The 16,120-nt window shown below is 39.7% G+C and overlaps 1 protein-coding gene across 6 annotated transcripts in view; it reads left to right on the forward strand.

Annotated features, from left to right (window-relative positions):
* Positions 1-16,120, forward strand: part of RBMS3 (RNA binding motif single stranded interacting protein 3) — an 876,931-nt gene that overhangs the window by 137,736 nt on the left and 723,075 nt on the right. The gene's annotated exons all lie outside the window — the stretch shown is intronic.

A 16,120-nucleotide genomic window follows, 5' to 3' on the forward strand; every position in this document is an offset into this window, starting at 1 on the left:
TTCAGACTTTAAAGTCTGAAATTCCAGAAGTGAACCGGAGGCGGGGCCGGAGCATCGGTGAGTGGCTGCACGGGCACAGGATGCCTGCGGGGGACCATTAGAAGCCACGGGTAAGTTCAACTCATTTTCCCCCGACCCCCCCTACAGTGTCCCTTTAACCACTTAAGCCCAACTGGACGAGATTTCTCGTCCAGTTGGGCTGCGCGCACTCCCGCGGGTCGCGCACGCTCCCGCGGGCCCCCCCGTGCGCGCCCCCGCTGCCGCCCGTTAGCCCACCGATCAGTGAAAGGGATTATAAATCCCTTTCGCTGATCGGACCCCCCCCGGAGAAAAGCCGACAGCATCTCTTCAGACGCTGCGGCTTTTCTGAGCTCTGGGCTCCTTTCTTCTGCCTGGGAGCGAGATCGATCGCTCCCAGGACTTTTTTATTCTGGCCATCTTGTGGCCAAATAGCAAATTGCACCTAAAAAGAAAAAAATTACAAATAAACATATAAATATATTAAAAAAAACCCTGTTTACCTCCCACACCAAAAAATACCCACATACAAGTTTAAATAAAAAAAAAAAAAATTACAATAATAAAAAAAAAAAAAAACATAAATAGTTACCTAAGGGTCTGAACTTTTTAAATATGCATGTCAAAGGAGTATATCAATATGATTTAATAAATTACGGGCTTCTAAACAGTGATGGACGCAAAACGGAAAAAATGCACCTTTATTTCCAAATAAAATATTGTCGCCATACATTGTGATAGGGACATAATTTTAACGGTGAAATACCCGGGGCATATGGGCAAATACAATACGTGAGTTTTAATTATGGAGGCATGTATTATTTTAAAACTATAATGGCTGAAAACTGAGAAATAATGAATTGTTTCCATTTTTTTCTTATTCTTCCTGTTAAAATGCATTTACAGTAAAGTGGCTCTTAGCAAAATATACCACCCACAGAAAGCCTAATTGGTGGCGGAAAAAACAAGATATAGATCAATTAATTGTGATGAGTAGTGATAAAGTTATTGGCAAATGAATGGGGGGTGAAAGTTGCCCGGATGTAAAAAAATTTCAACCCTTCGGGCTTAAGTGGTTAATAGTATGCATTTTTAAACACAAACTGAGCAGACTTTCTGGCAGGCTACAGACTCTACATTCGGGATTGCCTAAAACTTAAAGCAAACCTGAACTTAAATATAAAATAAAAAAATAAACATATGCACATCCTACTGCACATCCTACTTACCTCCCATGTAGGCTACTTATCAATCTCTTTTGCCTCTTCCACGTCCTGTTTGTATATTGTGATAGAATTCTCTGTGCTCCATTTTAAAAATGGTAATGATCCTGTAACAGTCAGTACTCTATTAACTTGTAAAATTGTCCTCTTGAGCCATAAGGAAACATAGATATCAGTTGTCCTTTTAGTTATAACTGAGAGCAACTGATATAGTGGAACTAATGCATATAAACAATTGTGAATTACATGTCGAGAAAGGGACAAAAAATTCTTCCGTAAATGGAACCCATTAATTTTTCATATGATAAATGGAACAAAACTTAAAGGATACCACAGCCCACAGGCTGTGGTAAAATAAATGCAGCATGGTGTAGGGAAAAAAAGGGCATACTCACCACTCCCCTCGCTCCCTGCCGTCGGGTCCCGCTCGTCTGCTACAGCTTCCGGTACCGGCCGACTCTTCTGACCCCTGACCCCGACATACTGCGCTGCGCATGCGCAGTATGTCCAATCATCTTCCCTTCTGCCGTCGCATGATAACGGCAGAGAATCGGACACTCCCCCGCCTCCTCCCTGCCCAGTGTGTACGCTCCACTAATAAAGCTAGCGTGACATGCTAGCTGGAGTTGCGCTGGGAGCGGCGGTTTGGAGAGAAAGCGGAGGGGGAGTGAGTTGGGATGGATAGGAAGCCGGCACTTATTATGAAAGTGCCTGCTTCCCATCCATCCCAACTCACTCCCCCTCCGCTCTCTCTCCAAATCGCCGCTCCCAGCGCAACTCCAGCTAGCATGTCACGCCAGCTTTATTAGTGGAGCGTACACGCTGGGCAGGAAGGAGGCGAGGGAGTGTCCGATCTTCTGCCGTTATCATGCGACGGCAGAAGGGAAGATTATTGGACATACTGCGCATGCGCAGCGCAGTATGTCCGGGTCAGGGGTCAGAAGAGTCAGCCGGTACCGGGAGCTGTAGCAGACGAGCGGGACCCGACGGCAGGGAGCGAGGGGAGCGGTGAGTATGTCCTTTTTTTCCCTACACCATGCTGCATTTATTTTATCACAGCCTGTGGGCTGTGGTATCCTTTAAAGAATTCATAGACCTCTTTATATATTCAAGCTGGCATTGCACAGAACAACTAACTGGCATATTAGGAAAACTAAATGTGGCAGGCCAATAGGAATGAGACTTCAAGTGAAAATTAGAAATGCATAAAAGACAATGGGGAAAGCAAGTTTGGTGGTGGTGGGTCCTTCTGCAGGGGAAAAGTTTGTTTTGTTACCATCGTAATACTAAGGGGATGTTATTTTGCAAAAGACAAATTTAGTTGTATTTTTAAATGAATACCAGAATGATCAGGAAATCTTGTACATTTTTATACAATACATTAAAAGGGAAATAAAAGCACATGATGCTTAGTATGAAACTGCACCTGTATCAATCATTTGTAAGATCATATCAGGAATATGGAATTCAGTTTGGGTACTACTCTACAGAGTAGAACATTCAAGTTTTAAGAAATGTGCAAAACAGAAAACTAAATTACTCAAATAGATGGAAAGTCTTACTTTCAAAACAAAAGTTTGCCTTCTTAAAAGAGAAGGTGTTTGTGATTATTCAGATTGGAGTGAGCATATAATCTCTCCTACAAGACAAGACAAGACAAGACAAATAACATTTATATTGCGCTTTTCTCCTTGCGGACTCAAAGCGCCAGAGCAGAGCAGCAGCCACTAGGGCACGCTCTATCGGCAGTAGCAGTGTAAGGGAGACTTGCCAAAGGTCTCCTACTGAATTAGTGCTGGCTTACTGAACAGGCAGAGCCGAGATTCGAACCCTGGTCTCCTGTGTCAGAGGCAGAGCCCTTAACCATTACACCTTCAGCCAACTGCAACTACAATGTATTACTGCTTGATATGCAAATCATCCTTTGTTGTCCCTGGAAGCTAACCACACCTCCAGAAGCACTGGAATGCAATGATGTGTTTGGGCCTATTTAGCCTGGGAAAGAAACATCTTAAAGGACACGTGATTAATATGTACAACTAAATTCAAGGTCAATATAAAAGCTAGATATATATATTTTTTTTTAAAATTTTGACAAAATGGCAAAAGGAAATGAACTGCGTAAAAAAAAAAAGCGATTTACCACCTGTTTTGAATGGGATTATATAGTAATAGTGATTAAAATGTGGAATATTTTATCCCAGGAAGTAGTCATTTAAAATGCTTTATGTGCATCTACAAGATGTTTTATTATTTATAATATTTAAAGAGCTTAGGTTGATGGTTTTACCCTTGTAACTTTTCCCTTTCTCTGGATTAGCACATGCCGAATCTCAGGAGATTAACCTTGATGAGCAATAACCATTCTAATGTAGATAACTATGTATTTTTTTTAACAAACTATTCATAGAAAGTAGTACAAGTTATTCTATCCTCAGGAAGTGGTTATGGCAAACTCTCTATCTGCATTTAAAGAGGGCTTGGATGCTTTGCTTGCATTGAAGGACATCCATTGCTTTAATTACTAGGTAATTCCAGCCATCTGTCTTTGGGAAGGTTTTTTTCACCTTCTATAGGGTAGAAAAATCACATTCTTCATGTCTTGATTTCTGAACTAGCTTCCAGCTAATGGACAACTGCTGCTTTTAATTGGCTTGGCTTTTTAACCCTTCGAGGTCAATGAAAATTTACATGTTAGACTTTTTGCCCCTCACCACTTGTGTGAAATGCTAACAATTGAAAGTGTGTTATTTAAAAAGGGGGATTAATGAACGTGTCTATGAGTTTTATATCTGCATTTATTTTTTGTATTTAGTATGTGTCCCAGTAACGAAAACAAAACAGGCATGAGTTGTGCACACACTTTCAATTAGTGATCAATGTGCTCAATCCTTCGGACAACACTGCAGGCATTGACTGCTAGGGTACACTTGGAGGGGGAAAGAAGGACAATTGTGGAGCATCCAATGGAGTGCGTTCTGGTTGGAAAGGAAAGGAGGGGAACAATACAATGAGCAAACAAAAGCTTTCATCAGTAGGGAGGGTGAGGAGATAGGATTCTGTGCTTCAAACAATTTAGAGAAGTCTCACTTAATTACCTTCACACCTTACCCTGGATAAATAAGGGCAGAAGGAAGGGGAGGGGGATTTGCAGCTCCTGCAGCTATTAGAAACCAGGACAAGCTGCAGAAAAAAAAAGCTGCATGGATCCATTTAACTGTTACTGTAAAGTCATAAGCTGGTCTTGAGTATACCTTTTTTTTCTGGCTATAACCTCTTTTTTCTAACTAGTTGCCTGATCATTTAAACAAACTCAGTTCAACAATGAGATAATACACCAACAGGAAGGCATTTGTCTGAGCTGTCCTATTCAGAGAGTAGTTATTTATGAATCATTAACAAGAAATGCATAGCAGGATAACTAAACAGCAATTACTAAACTTCAATTGCAATAATAATGAAAAACAAATACTAATCAGCATCATCCTCAGCTATTGAATTACAGTCTGACTAAATTGAAGCAACACCGTCTAATGTACTGGAGCTATACTGTAAAGCAGGATACATATTACAAACTGATTTCACTGATTTATGCTGAAGAGTATCAAAATGGAGATTGAAGGTTTTTTTCATCATCCATGGAAACCAATTTAAAAACAGAGATTATGTAGTATGTGAACAGCTTTAAAACCTACTTAACTCTAATAAACATGTTCCAAATTATCCAGTCATAGTTTTCTTCGGCTCTGTTAAGGGCAGGTAGTGACATGAATCATTCAAGCCATAATAAGTTATAAAAATGAATAATAATAAAGTTATGGAATGTTAATTCGTAAAAAATATACAGGTTTAGATTTCTAATGAATAATAAGTGTTTATCTTGTTAATTTTATGGAATGTAACAAACTGTTAATATAGATGAGCAGCCTGATTTGTTGTATGAGGTCATGGAAGGGGGGAGGCAATGAGTGAGCGGCACTCACAGCGGTTAGAACAAAGAGCTTATTTGTTATTTAGCAATCCATCATGAGGTATCACTAAAGTGCATCATGGGAACTCTGTACAAATGCTAGATTTTCACACAATACGATCACAAAAGATTGTCTCTAATGATGTTTGAGCAATGAAAATCGGCATTTGTACATAGCTTGAGGCTGTGTACACGTTTAGGATTATTATTGCTCAGAGCAATAATTCCTTGCAGCCCCATTATACGAACACACTGCATAACCCTCTGCTAAGCTGAGAAGTGTGGTATATAGTGTGACGAGGAGAGGGAGGGTGATCAGCAGGAGTATGCTTACTGGGAGCTGTAGCAGGATCTGCAAGGATTTGCACCATAGCCATTTGCTAAAAAGGAGGTCACATTGGGGGATGCAATACACATGCTATCAAGTCACCCAAAACAATCTTTTTTTTTTTTTCATTAAATACATTTGTGTAAGGCATAAAACAGGAACCCTCTAGTGCTGACAAATCTTGCCCAGAAATGCCCAGAAAACCATGTGGTAGAGCTTATATCATTTTTTTTGTATCATCTTCCCTTTATAACGTATATCTATAAAGTATATATACTTACTTTTTGTTACAAAACCTAGTATATATATATATTGTTATAATACACAGTCAAGTTAAAGTCCTCCTATTACATTTTTTTATTAGGCTTTTTGTGAATGTTTTTATGTTACCTTCATAAAAGGTGTTTTTTTTAAGTACCGGTCTCTAGTATTCTGCCTTTAGAAAGAGACGTGGAGAAATCTATTGCTGGTAAATGCTTTACTGACAGTGGTGGCGTTTTGTAGTGTGACCTCAATTCACAGGATGCTGCACAATAGACGCTGGATGTTTTCTTTTTTATGAAATGACTGAAAGTGATAACAATGTGCCGGTTTATTCTGGTTGTAGCAAAGGAAGAAGTGTGTCTGTAGTGTGAAAGGTTCACAGGGTTCCAGCTATTTGTAACGGAGAAGGTCTAGGCAAATGCACGGAACAACTGAAAGCTTCAGTGATACATGGTGATGTGACTGATGTTCTAAAAGACAAATAAAGAGGATAAAACAACTGTATCAATAGACAACTGTATCAATAGACATTACTGAGAGAAGTAAAACTATTTTTTTTTCAATGGATCTACTATTTCTGTTACAGGAAGGTTTTTTTTACACCTACATGCATGCAGAAAGACATATTTGTTGCATGGTGTTTAGCAAGAATTTTTTTTTGTTATTTAACTAGCTTTTATGCAGTTTAACTAAGTAAACTTGAAGGATAACAGAGCTGAAAGTGAAAAGTTAATCTTTACTTAGGGATTTGTTCAGCCCCTAGCAGTCTATCTGGTGCCTCACTGCAGTTTACTGCCCTCCAGAGCGCCGCCAGCCCCTCTGTAAGGTTACCAGTGGTTGCTGGCCTCTGCACACATGTGGGCATGTGCACACGCCTCTATCAATCATGCTCCCATTAAAGTCTTTGTAAACTGTGCAAGTGCCGAATGCTCCTGGATATGGGAGCACGATCGAGATAGGAACACGGACTTACCTGCACGTGCATAGAAGCCAGTGACCACAGCTGTGGTCGGTGATCTTACAGAGGGGCTAGCGGCACATTGGAGGGCAGCGGAACTGCAGCAATGAAACACATTAATTGCTAGTAATCCTTTGAAAGTCTAACACAAACCTGTCTTTACAAGCAAAATGGTTTATACCTCCTCATGTATTTAGAAAGTAACATCATTACATTCAGGACCTGCTTCTAGACTGAAGTGTACTACATCATGTATATAGTTATCAATATTCAGTTTCACGTTCTACATACTGTTTCTGATTTCTGTTCTCCATTATTATGATTTGTCAAATAATGCATTTTATTAAACTGGGTCAGTAGTTGGAAAATATTAACCATGTCATAAAGCCACATAAGTTAAATACAGTACAGCTGTGTTTAAGGGTGTTTTCTATTCTGCTTTGATGCTTAAATACTTGATGTACATTTTCTTTTTTTGTTTTTTGCAAACTTTAGTTGGACCTGGATGTTTTCCTTTGTAAGAAAAGGCTTCCATCTTGCAACCCATCCTTATGGAAAATAGGGAGAAATTGTTGTCACATGTAGTTCACAACCAGTACTTGCCAGAAATTCCTGCGGCTCCATATGTCTTCCTGTAGATCTTTTTGCAGCCTCATTGACCAGTTTTCTTTTTGTCTTTTTATCAATTTTGCAAAGACATCAAGTTCTCGGCAGTGTCAGTGTTTAATTTTTTGTACCTTTCTCCTGACTGTTCCCCTTTGACATAAAATCCCTTTCATACTTTGTAAGATCTCTGTGAATTAGGTTTTTTTTGGCCAGCCTATCAGTGCGATCAGCTGTGATAGGCTTCAGCCTATCACAGCCGATCGCTTCCCTGTGTCCCAGGGGAACAGCCGTATCACACGGCTGTCCCCAGTACAGCACTGCTGCAGATCGCAGCGCTGTACTACCCAAATAGACGTTGGTTTCGCCGTCAACAGTCTCCTGAGCGGTGATTGCTCCGCCTTCTAAGCAGGAGATGCACGTGTAGCCTGCACACAATCTCCTGCCAACCCCATCGACGTGGAGCAGTTCTGGGGCTGCTGCACTTCTCATGCCAATTGGCGTGGAGCAGTCGACAAGTAATGGGACAAGTTTTGAAACGATTTATTGTTGTTTCATTGGTTTTACATCACAAAAGCCTGGTCATTTAACAGGGTTTTTTACACTTTTTATATCCTCTGCAGATACCTAGATACTAGATACATAGACAGACGAGACAGACAGACAGACAGACAGACAGACAGACAGGTAGATAGATAGATAGATAGATAGATAGATAGATAGATAGATAGACTCAGAGAAGGCTGTGATATAGATGCATTTAACAAAGAATCAGTTCATAATTCTGATAAGCATAAAGAGCAAGTGGGGAAAGTGAATGAACTATATTATTGCAAAAATACTTCTAAAAGAATAAATTACTTTCCCTGCATATTTTTTATGATAAACAAGGATAACAATAGCTGCTGGAAAGGGAATGTTATTATTCATTAAAGACAGACAGAGGAATGAGGACTTTGTTGCTGAAATCACTGAGACTCGTGGATTTATTATCAAACCTATTGTTGTTTATGCCGCAAGGTTTTGACTATCGATGTGCGATAGTCCAGAAGCTCTGGGTGCCTGCGGACCCAAAAAGGGCATAAGGACTGATTTGCATACACTGCACACTGTCCTCAAGCTATGCATCATGAGCTGACTTTTTGGATATATGCTGAATGTGATGACCTGCAGTTCCTTTCCGTATTAAGAAGGGCACATGATATTTTGTAGTGCATTCATTAGAGGGCTTTTTGGTTCCTCGTAGTTCACTATACATACATTCAGATGAAAGAGTGTGAAAAGTGCAACATAAATTGGGAAACACATATAATAACTGGATAAATAAAGCCTACAAAATTAATGGATTACTAGACTAGGTGAAGCAATTGTCCATCTCTAGTTTTAAGCAATAGTCAATGAAAAAAGGAATGTAATTAATTAAACATTCTGAATGACTTATAGTGTTATATCTCCCAAAAAGGCTGCCCTCTTAACAACTTTGTAAATATGTGCTTGGTACCCTGGGAAGGGGCTATGTGAAGTGGAGATACGGTTATGATTTCCATTCATTATAATAAATGAAAATTGCAATGTGTTTGCAGGAATTTTTGGGCAACCGTGTGTTGCAATTTATATTAATAGTATGGTAAACAAAGAAACCATTAAAAATTGGATTTGACAATAACATGGACATATTTCTTTATTCATCATTATTCACCTACTTGTTGTTCCTCCTTTTTGTTGCTTAATTATCCAATAAGAACAATTTTACAGTCAGATACAGTGATGTCACTTCATAGTAAAATAGAGTTAGACAGAAGTCTAAACCAAGGTTTTTATCTTAGAATTTGCTCAGGGAGGAAATGAATATAAAGAGAAAACCTGAGACAAGGGGGATAATGTTGCCTCCCTTTCCACCCTACCGGGTGCCTCCATTCTACTGCTTTCGGCCACGGTAATCCGCCTTCAGTCACATCAGTCATGCTCTTCTGCGTGTGTCCACCATGTTCACAACGCCAAGAGCATTTTGCACCTGTGCAGTACTACCTGCACAGACACAGAACACTTCCGACAACGTGAACAAGTAGGTGCACACTCTGAAGAGCCGACTAATGCTACTGGAGGTGGATTACCGGGGCCAATAGCAGGCGAACGGAGGCACCCAGGAGGATGGCGAGGGAGGGAACGGTGGTCATTAGGCTGGAGGATGCCCCCGGTAAGTATGAAGTATTTTACCCACCTTTGTCTCAGGTTAGCTTTATGCAAAGAATACCACTCCAGATGGCCAAACACACATTGTCTTAGCTCTTCTAGTTACATTAGATGGAAATCTTTTTGGCGGGTAGAAGTTACTAAGTAAGATTAAATATTTACTCCATGGCTAACATGATTCATAATCCCCCCTCTGAGAAAAAGTAGGCTATCAAAACAATCCTGCCCCAAACCACTTCTTATAGATGCAGCCCTTTCCATTTTTATGTTTGCCAAATCATCTCAATCAAGGATTGTGGATGTAGCCGCTGCAAAAGAAGAAAAACGTTGCAAAGAAGCAGCTTAATTTTCATTAGATAAGTGGCTGGTTCTATCACAGCCCTGCTTGATAAATTTCCCCCTACTGCCTTATTAAAGAATCCAGTAGAGAACAACATGTTTCTTAGGGCGACATTAATACATTTGATAGATTTTAGTGAATACAGTGGGCTGCTGTAGAATATAAATGCTGTTCAGTGTGTGGCTGCTCAGTGCAATGACAGAGCTAGATGGCCGTTATATAAAAATAGTCTTCAAAGCCTTCAGTTCCTTCCAGGATCAATACTTCTTTTAGGAGGCAGCACTGTGTCCTTCGCACAAGTGACACAAAGAAAGAAAGATAAATGAAGAATAACTATACCTTGGAGAGTATCAGATATTTCAGGCAATCATAACTAATTACTTCTCAAAATGAGCTGAGTGGGATGAGAAATACCATGTCTTCCCCAAAGCTTTAACCTTAAGGAAAGCAAGGAAGTTTGCACTGAACAAGAGAAAATGATTGCTATCCTTGCAGTATTCACTGTATGAAAAAATATATCTTTCTCCGTAAACTTTGAACTACAGTTGTGGATTAATGAGCAGTTGTTATTTTAATGTATGTGACAGCAAATATTAGCTTGAAGGAAAACTACAATTTTGTTGAAGAGGAAGTTTAGCGAAAAGGGGGAAAAAAATAAATTAATACGTTGCAAAATGAGAAGGTAAAAAAAAAAACAGAAGAGAGATCAAGAAATGTTTGATATTCGCCATGTAATTTATTTATATTGTTTGGTCCACAATCAGCCTGCACGTCATCATATTTACTACTGGCAGACATGAAAAAAACTAAAGAGCACCAACTGCCGTTATCTATAACCACACCCACTAACATTGCAATAGGCTAAAAGGTTGTTTTTTTATAGATATACATATGCACAGAGGGAGATACTGGTTGCTTGGCAGTTGGAAACAGCCGTTATTTCCCACAAGGCAACAAGGTTCACAGACAGGAAACTGTCAGGGCCTAGGTGCTGACATCACACTGTGGGGGGGGGTTTCACCACAATATCAGCTACACAGACTTCCCTAAGGATCTATTCGAGGAAAGGTAAAGATTCCTGATTGGGATGAAGTTCTATCTTTGGTTACAGTTCCTCTATAAGCAAATTGTATTAAATATAGGATTCCATACTAGATTGCCTACTTACTACAAGGCTTTACAGTTTTCCTGTAAATTATAATTTAAAAACTGTACTTAGCAGAATACCCAAAGATATTTGAACTAGGGGAAGTTTTACATAACTGTCACCATTATATATATTTTTTGTAAATATATGGAGCCCTGAAGCCCATTAGTATGCCATTTAATAAATAGGGCTTTTGTGGAAATAGTAGCACAAGCATGAAATATTGAACACTGCCGATCAAGAAGTATATTTAGAGAGTTTATTCAAGTAATTGTGTAAATATTGATGTGCTTTACTATTTCTTCTTGGACTCATTCCTAACTTTAATCTTTAAAATCAATATGCCTTCCATGGACATCAGTGGATTAGACTTTCTGAGGGAATCTTGCTATCAAGAGATGGCTGCTGGGTGTGTGTAAACTTGGATCACCAGAGTTTATACTATAAAGTAGATGGAGAATGCATCCAATCTAGATCATATTTTCGACAGGTTCAGTTGGTTAGAGCTGACTGCAGTTGACCAGAGATTATCACCCAGTGTGATGAGATTAGCAGGATGAGGTGACTGTCATCTCACAACTTGGTCCAGCCTTAGGGTAGGGATAAAAGGCTGCTTACATATGGTCTGATCTTTAGATTGCCTATAGCTGCACAAAGGACAACCAGAGGGGAATCTGGAATGGATCTCCCACATGCTACTTTGCAGCCAAGTAAGAAGCACCTTTACATTCTTCATAGAAGTCTGACATTCTGTTGACTACAATGGAAAGCAGCCAAATAGGGTGCTTATCCTGTCAGTGGCAGATATGATTATACATGTTTCATTTGAGTTTAATATGAAAGGAATACATAGATTAAGGTGGAATGGGCAAAATAACAACGTAGGTTTCTCATCCTTGCTACTTCCCTTTTTGGTAAGGAGAGAAGTGGGGGAAAGAGATAACGTGACGTGGCAGCCAACGTCCCTGGACATGCACCAGGCAATAGGCATCCACATATGTTGCCTTGGATGGGTGAGTTATTCTGGCTCCCACTAGCGAAATGGGTAGTTTGGGCATTGGTGGCACTATGGTAAAATGAATGCCACATAGAATGCAATATTAATTGCAGCTGTAGCAGTGCCCAGTGGGAACTTGGGTACTATGATTGCTATTACATGTCTGGCACCCAAGTATTTACTGTGAAAGTGGTGCGGATATCAGAGGGGAATGTGGCACGGGGGGAGGGGGAGGGGGGAGGGGGGTTGGTAGGGTTATGCATTGGGGGGAGGTTGGTTAGGGAACTAGACAGTGGTGTTGGGTCAGTTAGAGTTAGGCATCAGTGGGGTGGTTGGTTAGGGTTAAGCATTGGTGGGGGGTTATTTTGGGTTAGGCATTGTAAGAAGGAGAGCTTGTGTGAGAATAGGGTTTAGTGTAATATCAAATATTGTCTGATTTTGCAGTGTGTGTGTATGTGTGGGGGGGGGAGTTAGGGTTAGGCATCATGGGGTAGGGTTGGTTAGACTTAGGCATGGTTAGAGGGAGGGCTTGTGTGTCAATAGGGTTAGGTTTAGTGATAGTAAAATATAGATAACATTTACCAATATTATACTATCGGAATTACCACTGCACAATAGCAGAATATTGGTAATTCTACTGTGGGGTATCTCCCAAATTTCCAGGACACCCTTTTTACCTGTACATCATGCTAGGACCTGTTGTGCTTCTCTCTGGACTTCAATAGTTTCATTCAGACACAGAAAACAAACAGGCAGTAACTATTTAAGGATTTTCTGTCTAATGCCACAAATGTTATTTTACGCCAGTTCTGTTGGTCAGCCCTATGGCACGTAATGTTGCATTCAGTTATTTACACCATCTTTTGTAGATACAAAAACATAAACAGATAAAAAAAGGAAGCAGATATGGCTTTTCAATTACAGAGTGTTCCCTGTGTAACCAAGATGACTATTCAGCGAACGATGTGTCTCTGTTTGTGCTATCTGTTTTCTGTGTCCTTTTCGGAAAGGCATCTTCTTGAGGAAGGCTGTTTGAAACATTCTGCCTTCTCTTAAATAGAATGTCACAAACGCTGACAAAAATCCAGAGCTTGTTATTTATATAACAGACAATGGATGTAGTTGTTAATTGTACAGACATGGATAACTGCCATTCTCTGCTACGATGCCTTTTTATTTTGCTCTCAGCTTCTCATTTAAGAAAACTAATTACACAGCTCCAACATGTGCAGGAGTCTTTCCCTGTGCTCTGCTAGATGAGGGCATTTAAGGAGAAATAACTTTTGCTATGAAGACTAATTGGTAAAAAAAAAAAAAAAGAGAGAGAAGAAGTGACAGTCTGCATGGGTGGTCCGGGAGGAGGAAGATTAATAGAGCAATGGCAGCCAGTTGTTCTGCGTCCTGTATGATGTACTGTCAAGGACAACCTGTCAAGCTGCAAACACAGTGCATGTGAAAACTCTTACATAACTCATTTTATGAGCTGTGTTCATGTTGTTGATGGAATCCTGGTAACACAGCTTTTATTTATGTGCCCTTTTTTGCATTTACAGTTGTTTAACATCTTGTAGTATATGAGTCATTCCAAATATTTAGATGGTGTAATCTCACAAGAGAATGTTGCATATACACATATAGTAAATTTTCGGATAACTTATGGACTGCTTAGAGACGTAGCTTTAACTGCGCTAACAAAGAGGTATTTTTAGGTTTCGGTAGGTATGGTATTAAACTCTGCTATTGAAAAAAAAACTGTAAAGTTAACTATACAAGATGCTTGCAACTATATTTTTTTGTAACTGCAAATAATAGCAATTCACTTGTATCCATTGCTCAATCCAAACTACTCCCGGTGATCAGTTACAATGGTTCCCAATCTCCCCACATCAGCACATATCATTGTATTGTTCTCTTATAGATCCATTTTGGGTTTTTAAACCCTTTGCTGGGTTTCACTGTTTACTCAGAAGGAGATTTTCAGATTTTGATGAACTAATGACAGTAATCACTATGATGTATAGAGAGAGTTCAGATCAGGATTTCCCAGGATTTCCGGCAGACAAATTTGACCAACCAACCCAAAATTGAAAAAAATGATTTTGTATTACTTAAAGGAATGCTATCGATTGAAACAACTTTTTTTAATACTCTATATTAGTGTACACATTACCACTAGTGCTAGGGGCACTTTATTTATTCACCCAGGACTCTCTCTCGCTATCCCTGCTTAAAAATTCATTTCTTAAACAGCTCATAGTAGTTTGGGTCACCCTGAGCTGCTTGGTTACTCTGTCACACAGCTCACAAATATATTTCACTGTGTCACTCACAGCATGCAGCAGACATGAGGAGAAATAGGCTGATCTGAGGTGGTAACAGGTAACTAAATGAGCTGTAATATTGCTGGAATATAACTAGCTATACCACAAGTCTGTGTTTACCCTCAGACTGGCTGCCTGCTTGAGGTGATTTACTCCAGGCTGCATCCACTTTACAAGCTGCTGAGAGGGGCAGACCACTGTCTACAATTGGCATTATTAGTATCTTTATCAGTCAAGAGAAGCAAAGATAATAAACACACATTGCTAGAATCTTTAACCCCTTACCACCATATCAATAAGATTCTTTCAGCAAGGTGATAATTAAACTATAAACTGAGGAGTTGATAACAACTCTCCTGTGCAGACATGGTCTAGCCCTCTGGGAGCCCTCAGTATTTAGATACATTTTGTATCCAACACTGACGCCAAAACTGACGGAGGATTTTACAGCTGAGAGGAACAGCTGTGTGAGGAATCAAATTGCTCCTAGTACTTGTCCTAATGTGTGCTACAACATACAGCATTTGAAAATAAATGCATACATCGATAGTATTCCTTTAAAGAGGCACTGTAGTGACATATAGGGCAATGCAGGATACCCATCAATGGCGTAACTACAATTCATGGGGCCTTGCCTCCCCTTGGTGCACGTCACAGCCTTTGGGCCCATCTCATAAGCATCATAAAACAAATGTGGCCATCACAATCTTCACACCAATAACACGCGTAACCTCAAAAATACCTGAAAGTTTAATACCCAAAGTTTAGTATTTGGAGCCCCTAAAAGCTCCCCCCCCCCCCCCCCAAGCTTATTTTCACTACAGTTCCAGTTTAAGGTGTAACAACAGATTCTAGAAAGAGCAAAGCATTATCATCCAGCCAGAATTTCATTTCTGTTTGCATCATCTTTTCAGTAATTTACCTAAAACAAATTGTTAAAGCGGAATATAACCCTGCATTTCAACTTTGCTCTAAAACATTATTTACAGTATATTATATGCAACCAGCATTTTTTTTTTACTAGACCAGCATTGGAAGGGTTACACAGAGCTTTAAAGTTCCTGGAGAGAACTGCAGACACATCCGAAGCTTACATAGATACACTTTGTTTACATAAATGTATCTAAGTGTGGAATGTGACTCACTCTCTCTGACTGAGAAGGAGCTGGAAGACAGCCAAATAGTGTGTAACATGTCTTACTTGTTACATTCTATTTAGTTAAATGTATCTATCTGAACTTTTGCATATCTCTCCACTGAACTTTAAACCTCTGTGTTTAACCCTTCCAATGCTGGTCTAGTAAAAAAAAATGCTGGTTGCATATAATATGCTGTAAATAATGTTTTAGAGCAAAGTTGAAATGCAGGGTTATATTCCGCTTTAATGAAAACAGTACAGGTAGTCCCCGGTTGTCGAACGAGATAGGGACTGTAGGTTCGTTCTAAACCTGAATCTATTCTTAAGTCGGAACACTGTGCCACCTCTGTCCCCTGTACCTCCTCTGTGCCCCAAGTGTCCCCCTCTGTGTCACCTCTGCCCTCTGTACCTGCTTATACAAGTTTGAAAGCCATTTTTTCTTTGAATTTTTCAAAATCGATTTTCTCAAAAACTACAAGTCCAATTTGAATTTTTTTTCTCTTGTTCCCATGGAAACACAGAATCTGTTCCGTAAGTCGGATGTTAGTAAGTTGGGGACTACCTGTAGTAACATTTTGATGATGTGCTTTACTGTCATGGATATTCGTCCAATAGGAGCC

The sequence above is a fragment of the Hyperolius riggenbachi genome, chromosome 5, assembly GCF_040937935.1.
Source record: "Hyperolius riggenbachi isolate aHypRig1 chromosome 5, aHypRig1.pri, whole genome shotgun sequence".
Taxonomy (NCBI): Eukaryota; Metazoa; Chordata; class Amphibia; order Anura; family Hyperoliidae; genus Hyperolius; species Hyperolius riggenbachi.